Raw genomic sequence first — 13,366 nt, forward strand, 5'->3', positions numbered from 1 at the left:
CAATAAGAGTTCTTAGGTTTGAAGGACTTTTACTTCTATTGGACAGATTATCCAATAGAAGCAACTGCACCACAACTAGAGATTGATGAGATACAAAACAAATGCTATGGCAAGGGGGAGCCAGGACATCAGGTCAGGGGGAAGAAATCATGATCCCCATCCTCCGAGACTGGGTACCAACTGGTGCCTTGACTGTGAGAACATCTGACTCAAAAGAGAGGATCATTGCAAAGCTTGAAACCTGGACCCTCCGTGGTCGATCACTAAGACTATGTAACACACCCTCTGAAGGTCTTCTAGCCTTCCTGTCGTGTTTGGGTCAAATCTGACTGATTTACAACTTAAAACACTCATAAATATTGTTTTTTACATCTGCCTCGAGGCCTTATGACATCCTCCACACTATGCACTTGAACATATAACAGTGATGGTCACCTCTTTCATTGAATTTTGATTGTTTTAATCAACCTTGTTACATTTGTGATGTTCCTGGTCAAAAGTACCTGCCATAGGAAATGAATGGGAATCCACTCAACCCCTCCCCCATTGACTGAGCGACCCCCTGAATGGTATTTATGGTAATGTCTGCAAAAGGACTGACACTTTTAGTTACACACTTTGCGTCCTACACTCAACTATTTCCAACACATTCTCACTCCAGTCACTACATGGCTGGAACATGTATTACCGTTCTAATGGACTTCATCCATAACCCTACGCGTAGCATAAAAAGCAGACAGTCACCTTCCGCGTTCCTCAGAAATGCCGTGGGACGTGAGAAATTGTCATTATATTACGCCTCAGGAGTGAGAATGGGCTGCTGTTTCAGCTAACGCTCCTCTGCTCATATTGCTCTGTTTCCACAACGCCAGCTCAGTTGTCTCTTCTCCTTCTCCTGGTGTGCTACTGGTTTTAGGGGTAGGGGAGGCATAATTGACCAACTGCCCACAGCTGCATCAAGCATCTTCTCCTTAGCACTGCCCCTGAACCCACTCTACCACCCTGCCACAACCACACCCTGCTGCCACAGTGTCGTACTAAGCTGGAGCCAGAAGAGCTCAGACGAGTAGAGAAACATAAGATAGATCTAACATACTCCGGAGCTTTGTTTCTTGGTTTTTCAGTTGGTTTCTCCAGCTTGTCATCAGCAGTGTTGGTCAAGTTACTTGAAAAAAGTAATCAGTAACTAATTACTGATTACTTCCCCCAAAAAGTAATCCCGTTACTTTACTGATTACTTATTTTCAAAAGTAATTAATTACTTAGTTACTTAGTTACTTTTTAAAAACATGATTTACAACCTGAATAGGTGATAAAGCGATAGATCTTTCAGCACAATTCTACTTTTTCTGCATAATCCATCATACAAAATGTAATCAAATGGAAAAAGTATCTTTTTAAAACTCGTTTTATTAATTTTAATCTTTTAACTTTATGCATCAAGCAAACATTAAATTATATGCAACATTCTCTGACTGGAAGAAATTTGTTTAACATTTAAACCTTTTTTCTGCACAATCCAGCAAATAAAATATTTTTTTGTGTTTACACTCAGTCTTTCAAATCGATGCAAGTGAAACACAGCAGAAAATAAATAAAATCAAAGACTCAGCGGTCCTGTTGCTCTATTTTCACCTGTATAGCAGGAGTGGGGCAGGCGGAGGTTTGCCCTGGTGCAGGTGTGCCGCAGGGGTCAGTTGAAGAATCCACAAGTTTCTCTGTGAATTTCCCATTACGTTGTAGCGCACTCGGTGCTTGCTTGGAAGTTTAGGGGTTTTTTTCACTGTAAAAAGAAGTTTTCTTCCCACGCAGTGAGCAGCAGACGCTTTTTGTCACTTTTTATGGAATCAAACGCAAAGTAAGGTCAGTACTTCCACGCTTTAAACGCTGCATGCTCATACTCTCTCCCGCACTCGATATATTATCCATTGTTGATCTGCAGACGGCTGTTGTCACGAACGTCGCACTCGCTTACGTCACTGTCATGAGACATTCTTGCAAAAAAATCACGGTTTTAGTAACGCAGTAACGCAGTAACGCAGTAACGCAGCGTGCTTACGGGAAAGTAACGGTAATCTAATTAGCGTTTTTGCAATAGTAATCCCTTACTTTACTCGAAACTTGAAAAAAGTAATTGGTTTACAGTAACGCGTAGAGACAGAGCTCGTTAATAGGGGTGGGTTTTAATAATCGATTCATCGATTAAAATCGATTCTGGCTTGGATAACGTGAAATCGATTCATTAAAATCCTGAATCGATTTTTTAATATAAATTTATTTTGCCCGAAACGCCAGAATCTCAGGTGAAACCTCACAAAATTTCTACAACCTCTCTCTCTCTCTCTCTCTCTGTACTTCAAGAACAGTTTCCCGTCTAAAAATCTGTTTTCTGCATTATTCGCTTGCTTGTTACGCACAAGTCTACTGTTGTTTACAGAGCTGTCGGCCGCTGTTTTGTCCTTTTACTTACTTCCGAAAAGAAAACCTAATTTCTGCCGTTCAATACTGAACAAATTTAAACTTTTTAAAATTATGCAAAATGCACAACGCTTAGCCGTGTGTCTAATAAAACCGCTGTAACATCAGAGGTAACGTTCATATGTTGAGTAATGGTTTTCTTTCGTTTTTGATGTACTGCAGAATATTTTTATAAAGTCCCAGGCCAGGAAAACCACCTTCATGTTTTTCTGTGTTTTATCTTCAGCTACTTTGACACAAAGGCATCTGCTGTGATGCTCACACCTTTGATAAAGTCTTGCGTGTGTCAGCTTCCTTTTTATAGATACAAAAATATGTAAATGTACTGATCTGAATTATAATATTTCTGACTGTCAAAATTTCCCAGATTCAAATCGAATTTAATCGAATCGAATCGAACCGAATTGAATCGAATCGTGGATCGAATCGATTCGGGACCTTGTGAATCGGAAACGAATCGATTCTAGAAATCAGTGACGATACCCAGCCCTACTCGTTAAGCAGGCAGGTGTGAGCCTGGTTGCTATAGCAACTCCACCCAGTGGCACCACACACACACAGACATGCGTCTCGCTGCTGCTGCTTTAAATAAACAGAAAAATGACCCCAAAACAAATGCTTCCCAAGAGAAAACTACAAGTCGTTTTGACAAAATTGTCAGCATCAGCAATGAGCGCCAGCACCAGCAGAGTCCAGTCTACAAAATTCTCTGTTTTCTTGCCTGAGGATGATATTATATGGATGTAGTGACAGTGTAAAGACAGCCTGTACTTCTGATTTTCAAACGAATTTTGGGAGCCATTTTAACATTGGTTTCTATGGAAGAGTTACAGGGAGGAGGGTGTGTATTGGTGGCATTTATGAAGGAACCATAACATTTATTACAATAATAATAACATTGGATGGAAGAGGACAACGATGGCTATGTTTTGAGGGTAAAATGGTGGCTGTAGAGCAAACATGGTGGACACAGCAGCAGTTTAAATAGAAGATTTTAAGATAAATTTTCCCCCTGCTCCCACTCTAGCAGTTGAGCTGTCTCACTCTAAGCTCCAACATTCCGTCCCATACACACCCATTATAAACTCTGAAACGGGTGAAAAAAAAAGAAATGAAACTTAAAGAGGAACTGAAGAAAAAGTATGAACAATATTGAAAAGATAAATACAAGTTGAATAGTTCAATGTCTTGGCTTCATTTTAAAGTTTGAATGGTGGCTCTAGATCAGGGGTCAGCAACCTTTAAGACCCAAAGAGCCATTTGGACCCGGTTTCCACGCAAAAGAAAACACTGGGAGCCGCAAATACTTTTTGACATCTAAAATGAAGATAACACCGTTTTTTACCTTTATGCTTTGTGTGAACAACTAAGGTGTGTTGCTTATGAAATCCATGAAGTGCTACAGAGAAAATTACATTTTATTTATGTAATTAACACATTTTGAACTCTTAAAGAAATATAACCAAAGGAAAGACACCCAGCTGAACTAAAATGATCCATGTAGCAAACAAAAACTGTTGTGAGCCGCCACCCTTATATCGCCTTTGTGCTTTTGGAGCCTTGACCTGACTTTTAAAGCGGCACCCGCAATCACGCCTCGCCGCCTTAACGTCTGTGCTATCTATACTGTTGTGTTGGTGTGTGTCGGGCTGTGAGCTGAAAAGCTACAGCCGGCTGTATGCGTACAGCAACAGTGTGTGAAAAGTGGTCAATAAAGAGATGCTGAAAAGCATGTTCATGGAAACATCGTCGGGTCTGCCGTGATATGTTTACAATGGGACTTCTGCTCCTGAACCTCTGTGCACAGCGTCTGCAAATCGGGGCTGTACAAAGTCACTTTCATCTTTACGCCGGACTGTAAGCTGTCATCTGTGAGGCGTGAGCGGTGTTTGTTTTTAACATAGTTCACGGTGGAGCTGCTGACATAATGTGGATCCGAAGATCCATAATTGGCCTACCTGGGGTTGAAAGTCTCGATAAATGCACGGCGTTTCGCTGGCTATACCAGCTTCCGCGAGTGTGACACTTATTTTGAGCGATGAAAAAATAATAGAATATAATTATATTTTTATATTTCAATATCACAATAATCTTCCAATTTAGAACTACAAGTTAAAAAAGAACTAACATAAGTAAAATACACTTCAGCTAAATACTTCTAATTTATTTTCCCAAACCACGTGGAGCCGCACTATAAGGACTAAAGAGCAGCATGCGGCTCCGGAGTCGCAGGTTACCGACCCCTGTTCTAGATCAACGCATGTGGAGGTAGATACAGTTGAAAGAGGAGTAAGTTGAGTGAGGATTTGAAGGGTCTCCCCATTGAAATACACTATAAATTTTTGTTGAATAAAGTTGAATAATTTAGAAAATATAAAAGTTAAAAATGAGAAAATACAAGCAGTCATGTCCAAAAGAAGAGGAATCTAACAGTGGTTGAATGGTTTATCTAAGTTGAACGGTGTTGAAGGAGATAGATGCCGAAAAACGTACGGAATATGAAAGTAGAAGAACAATACTGTGGATGCTTAATCAGCATCCACACTAACTGTTCTGCGTGTATATAAAACAGGTCCGCGGCTCCGAACCGTAGTAAAGGGACCTCTGGCTAATACGTCGGGTTCGTGTCGGGCTCGTAGCTGAAAACTAGCTTTACTTTGTTGTCTGGGTCAACTTTGCTAGCGAGAGACAGAGAGAGGCGTTGAAAGGCTGCTCCAACGGAGCTTATTGTTTCAGAGGAAAACAGGAACACGGTGTACAGTCGAGTCTTAATAGCTTACTTACAACTGGGCTCGTCAGGCACTCTTCTTGGCTGCCGTGGTTGTTATTATATTTACATGCTTCCAGCTCCCGTTTCTGCTCGGTGACAACTCGTACTTTTCCCTTTTCTCCCTCCCTCGCTCACAGACACATCACGGGTATGGCAGTCCATTCTCGCTGCAGCACGGACTACACTGCCCATCAGGCTACATGCTTTAGGGCGATGCCTGTAACACTCTGCCTGTTGCCTTCATATTAAATCATTTTTTTGAGCAATAATTTTTAAAAAATAGTTCTTCATGTCTTCATGTGACATGGGACACAAGATTGAGACACAGACATTAGAGCCTCTTAATGTGTTTTGTTTGAGTTTCCACCGGCGTGAAATTACCAAAAATAGAGAGAGCATAGCCGAACATATGAAACAGGAAAAGACCGCTGTGTAATCCATTTATTTCAACAAAGTAACTGTATTCTGAATACCACCTTTTTAAACGGTAACTGTAATGGGATGCAGCACGGTGGCACGGTGGTTAGCACTGTTGCCGCACAGCAATAAGGTCCTGAGTTCAATTCAACATCAGGGGTCCGTTCTTCGTACCTCGCTTACTACATCCAAGATCAAATGACACATCCAAGATCAAATCATCGCGCTAACTTTGAGCTCGCTAATCCGGTTCTCCGAACACACCTGTTGTTGACGATTAGTATAGCTGGATGAAGTAATGTGAGATCACTGGGTGGCTTAAAAGGGGCTACGCATCGATAGTAGAAACATTGATTGGCAACCCTGTGATTGGTCGGCGAAGATGTCGAAGGAGTGCGCTCAGTATTTCACGGCAGCAGAGCAAGAACTCTTGATTGAGGGATTTCAGGAGTTTCAGAGTCTAATTAAAACGCAGGGGAACACTGCAAATGCTGCAAAAGCAAGGAGAGAGGGCTGGCAGAAAGTTGCTGACAAATTAAACTCGTAAGTGATCCATGATACTACATTATATCATGTGATATCATACAATACCACATTATATTATATGACATCATATCCTCTTTCACATTAGAGCCACAACAGGACCCACTAGAACATGGGAACAAGTAAAAGTGAAATATAAGAATATTCTACAGAATGGTAATATTTATGACTTATATTGCTTTTAGTCTCTTGAAAAGAGACCCTGAAATAATCTGTTTGTTTGTAAATAATACCCTCACGGGAAAATCGATATCTCTCTATGAGCACACTGTTGCGCTGAGCTAAAGGATCCTGTCTATCCCGCAATATACGCTGAATTCTGAAAACTCTCCTTATCAATCTTGCACCTTCCGCAATGGGTTGCTCGCGTACAAACGGACAGGACATGGCTGCGACAGACTTCCCAAATCCACCTTCGCTTTTATAGCCGTGGTCTCTCATCTTGATTACACGAAGTAATTTACTATTACTTCTCTAAAATATGAATTACATCTGAAATAATCAAATACATGAAATAGAATGATTAATAGTACATTTCCCTTTTTTTTAGGAAATGACCTGTATGTATCTGTATGACATCAATAAAAGAATCAAATACTGCATTATCTTTAGTTACATTGATAATATTTATTTATGGAAAAACAGTGGAGAAATATCGCTGTTGCTTTCGTATAACTGAAGTGGACATACCTGAGTGGCCGCGATCTAATCCTGTTTACATAAAGTAAGCCTGCTCCCAAGCAGGTTTACGCTTACGGATCTGTTGCTATGACAGCAAGTCCCGGATGAGCTTCGGAGAACCGAACGATCCAAGATCACGCGAAATCGTCAACAATCAAATCCAGCTAACTTACTTAGCGAGGTACGAAGAACGGACCTCAGGCCGGGGTCTTTCTGTGTGGAGTTTGCATGTTCTCCCCGTGTTTGCGTGGGTTGTCCCCGGGTACTCTGGCTTCCTCCCACAGTCCAAAAATATGCAGTTAGTGGGGATAGGTTAATTGGTTAATCCAAATTGCCCATAGGTGTGAATGTGAGCGCGAATGGTTGTCTGTCTCTGTGTGTTAGCCCTGCGACAGACTGGCGACCTGTCCAGGGTGTACCCCGCCTCTCGCCCTATGACAGCTGGGATAGGCTCCTGCGACCCTGGAAAGGATAAGCGGAAGCGGATGGATGGATGGATGTAACGGGATGCAGTTACTCATATTTAGAATTTTAAATACATAATGGCGGTACATGTATTCTGTTACTCCCAACACTGAATAATAATAAGAGTAGTTATGTGCAATAAACATTCACTCATTCTTTTATTTAATTATTAAGTCATTTCCTTTTTTTTTGCACATACCTCTCTTGCACTTAAAAAAAAAACACTTTAAGTTACTGTGTTGTGTTGTGTTGTGCGCAGTGCCAACGTGGGACAGTTTTTTATTTTGTTGTACTAAGTATGACTGTGTAATGACAAGAAAGATGTATCTTATCTTATCTTATTGTATGGTACGATATTGGCGCCTTCAGGCGACTGTTGTTGTGATTTGGCGCGTTATAAATAAAACCAAATTGAAAAAACTTGAATTGCGTTGAATCAGGGACCCTCAATGACCTTTCCCTGACAAAGGTTTAACCCTCCACCCCTGTGCTAATGTACTTATCTTACCTTAATCATAGATCTGTACCTAGCCACCAGCTACCATATCATTTACATTATGATTTCAGGAGCCGTAAAAAGATGTTGCTGCACTTTAGTTTTACCTCTGAGTTTCCATCCAAAGTTACAGCAGAGTGCACATTTTCATTTTTAGAACTTCCCCGGGCAGACTGTGGCCCTCGTTATATTCAATTCAATTCAATTCAATTTTATTTATATAGCGCCAAATCACAACAAATGTTGCCTCAAGGCGCTTTATATTGTACAATAGATCGCACAATAATAAATACAGAGAAAAACCCAACAATCATATGACCCCCTATGAGCAAGCACTTTGGCAACAGTGGGAAGGAAAAACTCCCTTTTAACAGGAAGAAACCTCCGGCAGAACCAGGCTCAGGGAGGGGCGTGGCCATCTGCTGCGACCGGTTGGGGTGAAAGAAGGAAAACAGGATAAAGACATGCTGTGGAAGAGAGACAGAGGTTAATAACAGATATGATTCGATGCAGAGAGGTCTATTAACACATAGTGAGTGAGAAAGGTGACTGGAAAGGAAAAACTCAATGCATCATGGGAATCCCCGGCAGCCTACGTCTATTGCAGCATAACTAAGGGAGGATTCAGGGTCACCTGGTCCAGCCCTAACTATATGCTTTAGCAAAAAGGAAAGTTTTAAGCCTAATCTTGAAAGTAGAGATAGTGTCTGTCTCCCGAATCCAAACTGGAAGCTGGTTCCACAGAAGAGGGGCCTGAAAACTGAAGGCTCTGCCTCCCATTCTACTTTTAAATACTCTAGGAACAACAAGTAAGCCTGCAGTGCGAGAGCGAAGTGCTCTAATAGGGTGATATGGTACTACAAGGTCATTAAGATAAGATGGGGCCTGGTTATTTAAGACCTTGTATGTGAGGAGCAGAATTTTGAATTCAATTCTGGATTTAACAGGAAGCCAATGAAGGGAAGCCAATACAGGAGAAATCTGCTCTCTCTTTCTAGTCCCTGTTAGTACTCTTGCTGCAGCATTTTGGATTAGCTGAAGGCTTTTCAGCGAGTTTTTAGGACATCCTGATAATAATGAACTACAGTAGTCCAGCCTGGAGGTAATAAATGCATGAACTAGTTTTTCAGCGTCACTCTGAGACAGGATATTTCTAATTTTAGAGATGTTGCTCAAATGGAAGAAAGCGGTCTTACATATTTGTTTAATATGTGCATTGAAGGACATGTCCTGGTCAAAAATGACTCCAAGGTTCCTCACAGCATTACTGGAGGCCAAGGTAATGCCATCCAGAGTAAGAATCTGCTTAGATACCATAATTCTAAGATTTTCAGGGCCGGGTACAATAACCTCAGTTTTATCTGAATTAAGAAGCAGAAAGTTAGCGGCCATCCAGGTCTTTATGTCTTTAAGACATTCCTGCAGTTTAACTAATTGGTCTGTGATACCTGGCTTCATGGATAGATAGAGCTGCGTGTCATCTGCATAGCAGTGAAAATTTATGCTATGTCTTCTAATGATGCTGCCTAAGGGAAGCATGTATAATGTAAATAGAATTGGTCCTAGCACTGAACCCTGTGGAACACCATAATTGACCTTAGTGTGTGAAGAGGACTCTCCATTTACTTGAACAAATTGGAGTCTATTAGATAGATATGATACAAACCACTGCAGCGCAGTACCTGTAATACCTACAGCATGTTCCAATCGCTCTAATAGGATATTATGGTCAACAGTATCGAACGCTGCACTGAGGTCTAGCAGGACAAGCACAGAGATGAGTCCACTGTCAGAGGCCATAAGAAGATCATTTGTAACCTTCACTAAAGCTGTTTCTGTGCTGTGATGAGCTCTGAAACCTGACTGAAGCTCTTCAGATAAGCCATTCCTCTGCAGATGATCTGTTAGCTGTTTGACAACTACTCTTTCAAGGATGTTTGATATGAAAGGAAGGTTGGAGATTGGCCTATAATTAGCTAAGACAGCTGGGTCTAGAGATGGCTTTTTAAGTAAGGGTTTAACTACAGCCACCTTGAAGGCCTGTGGTACATAGCCGATTATTAGAGATAGGTTGATCATATTTAAGATCGAAGAATTAATTAATGGCAGGACTTCTTTGAGCAGTTTTGTAGGAATGGGGTCTAAAAGACACGTTGATGGTTTGGAGGAATTAATTATTGAAGTTAACTCAGAAAGATCGATTGGAGAAAAAGAGTCTAAATGAACATCAATGGTACTAAAAGTAGCTGTAGATAATATTACATCTGTGGGATGATTATTGGTAATTTTTTCTCTAATGATAAGAATTTTATTAGTGAAGAAGTTCATGAAGTCATTACTAGTTAACGTTAAAGGGATTGTTGGCTCAGTAGAGCTCTGACTTTTTGTCAGCCTGGCTACAGTGCTGAAGAGAAACCTGGGGTTGTTCTTATTTTCTTCAATCAGTGACGAATAGTAAGATGTTCTGGCTTTGCGGAGGGCTTTCTTATAAAGCAGCAAACTATTTCTCCAAGCTAAATGATGATCCTCTAAATTTGTGACACGCCATTTCCTCTCCAGCTTACGAGTTATCTGCTTTAGGCTACGTGTTTGAGAATTATATGAGAACTACTTCACTACCTGCAGACTTCTAACTCGCTCAATCACAAATGCTTCTTTCTAAAGACCTAAATAACTGGTTTGAGATATGTGTGTGTGTGTGTGTGTGTGTGTGTGTGTGTGTGTGTGTGTGTGTGTGTGTGTGTGTGTGTGTGTGTGTAAACTAAGAATCAAACAGCTGAATTGATTCAAACTGAGGACGAGACCAAGCTCACCACCCATGGTCCCCAAATGCCAGACAGACAGGAACATACACACACACACACACTGTTAAAAGATTTTTATATGTATTATGCTCTATTGTAGTTAAAAATCCCTAGGTGTTTAGCTTCATTTAAAACTCCTATTTCACTGTGTTTCATGACAAAGCTTGCATGAGGAAGCTGCCACAGGAAGCCTCACTCTTGCTGAGTTTGTTGAAATAAGTTTGACCAGTTCCTGTTTTGTACAACTATCCCTTTGTGAAAGTACGTTGCAGCAAAGCGTGATGTTGTGACAGTTGAACGTATATGTTTTATGCTTATCACCTTGTAAGGAGTTATTTTTGTACTCACAAGGGGTGCCGCCCCGACATATGCTACGTAAGAGCTGTCTATAAATAAAGAGGGAACTGATGTCTCAGGGTGAGTCTCCACTGAGATCACCCATGCATATACATGTTTGAGTTGTGTCTTTCTTTGCTTGCTGAAATGATTCTTTGACACACACATTTTATCTCTTGCTGCATCAACATGAAACACAGATTATCTGATGCTGTGTCATGGATACAATAACCAATCAGACACACCAACAGTTACTGACAAAGAGCGACTGATCAAAGGGTTTAGGCGACACCTGTGTGATGAGAAGCACGTCAGCGTGCACAGGGGACCACCTCCATGTCCCTCCCCTCCCCTTCATATCTGATGAACAGCTGACATCCTGCCTCTAAGAGTTGAACTCGTGCTTTGTGTGTGTGAAAGTGTGAAAGCAGTTCTCTGACAGCGTTGTGTCTTTCAGGAACACGGGTGTATTTAGAGTTCACTGTTTGGACTTTGAGGAAGTTTTGACTCTAACCAACAATTTAAAATAATTCCAAGAAAAAAGCTTTTTTTGTTTTGAATTTGAAGCTCATTACAGACAAAATGGATCCAAATCGGGAACACGTACTCAGACTTGAAGGATTTCTATTTGCTGCACTTTCATGCTCACGATTTCTGTGAAATCAACGGTGTGGATCATCTCTGAATCTGAATGTTAAACACAAACTTTCATAGACAACATGAAAGCAAATCCAGGCGGTGACCAGCATCTATTATCAGTCCCATCAGTTTTATGTCAGACAGAAGAGGTCAGAGAAGACTCCATTAGGGTTCCTCCAGCCGGCGGCGCTGACTTATCGTCTTATTCTATAAATGTGAAGCAAAGCGAGTTTGTCTCTGAACCTTCAGAGGCTGTTTTTTGTCTATCAGCACAATCAGGAGGAGAGTGCATCAGCTGCTCAGGCTGGAAACACCACAATCAGTGATCCACCATCTCCATCATCATCAGTGCTCAGACTGCATCAATCATCATTACTCAGTGAACTCTTTCATATGCAGGACGCAGACTCGGAAAAACAAGCCTGAGATGTTTTCACAGAGGCTGACTCATGGAGGGGTGGGTTTGAGTGCTGCAGGTCAACCCAGGTGGTTACTGAGGGGTACCACCGCGCTGACCATGGTAACGGTAACAGTGTGTCCAGCGTGTGAGGCAAGCTCACCGCCATGATGTCGTAGCATCAGTGTGAGTTCCCCATGAAAGATGAACCTGCTGGGTGTGAAATATTCTTCCAAAGCTGAACACGCTTGCACCTGGCTGCAGTCAGGAAGTCAGCCGACGTGGAAACACCTGCATCACATTCAGGTTTCGCTCTCTAGCACTGACTGGAGTGTGAAACACATTAAGCTGCTGATAATACGCAAAGTGAAATCCAACACTGCCGAGTGGAGATAAGCAGCCAAACCATCGACCGTGCGTCTCACACACTTTCACCAAAGAGCCAATCACAGCCTTTGCTCCTGTTTTTGAACTCATTTCCAGCACAAAGGAAAACACTCTAAAACAAAGTACACAGTGCATTCTGGGTAACGGCACCAGATCTGCGGCAGCATTACCAATAATGAGCGCTGCGCCTAACAGTGACCTCTAACCTCCAACCGGAGCCAACGAGTGACAGTGACTCACAGCACAGTAAACCCCGTGTGACGGCCGATGCGAGACCATCCCGAGAGGCGCGGCAGGACACACACTCTGCTGTGATTGGATGGTGAGCCAGTCTCTTGATGACCGTGCGACTTCCTGTCAGAGTCAGACAGGAAGTCCTTTCTGCAGATAAAGAGGAAGAACAGGACCCTGATTACTGTTTGATAAACAAGGGGAGCCTGAGCCATTCCTTATCTCACTTCCATTTGGAAGCACGATGGGAAATCTGCTTCAAGTCAACGATGTTTGTTCTAATATGTGGGGGAGCCACAGCGCCACCTACAGGACAGAGTTCACACCTCACGCTGTAGAGTCTGGAGCCTCAAACGATCCAGCTAACTTCTCATTGGGCTATGTCACCATGGTAACTAATGCTGCAAACCTGCTCCAGATTACAGATGAAATCTCAACGTGCTGACCAATCAGAGCTCCTGATGATCCCTCAGAGCTCTGTGTGCAGAGTTAGTCGGTTTCTTTCTATTGGCTGGAAACAGGTTTATTCTTCTATGAGCGTTAATAACGGTCACTGTTGTACATTACTCTGTTCAGTTACACTGCTGTGCTAATATGGCACAAAGCACTTTAACATTTCATTTGCACAATGTTTCTATTTAAATGCAATTATTGTTTAATATGTTTGCAGAGTCAAGGAGCCGTTCAGGACACATTTCACTGTGTGTTGTACTCACATGACT

Source organism: Pelmatolapia mariae, linkage group LG4 (assembly GCF_036321145.2).
Source record: "Pelmatolapia mariae isolate MD_Pm_ZW linkage group LG4, Pm_UMD_F_2, whole genome shotgun sequence".
NCBI lineage: Eukaryota > Metazoa > Chordata > Actinopteri > Cichliformes > Cichlidae > Pelmatolapia > Pelmatolapia mariae.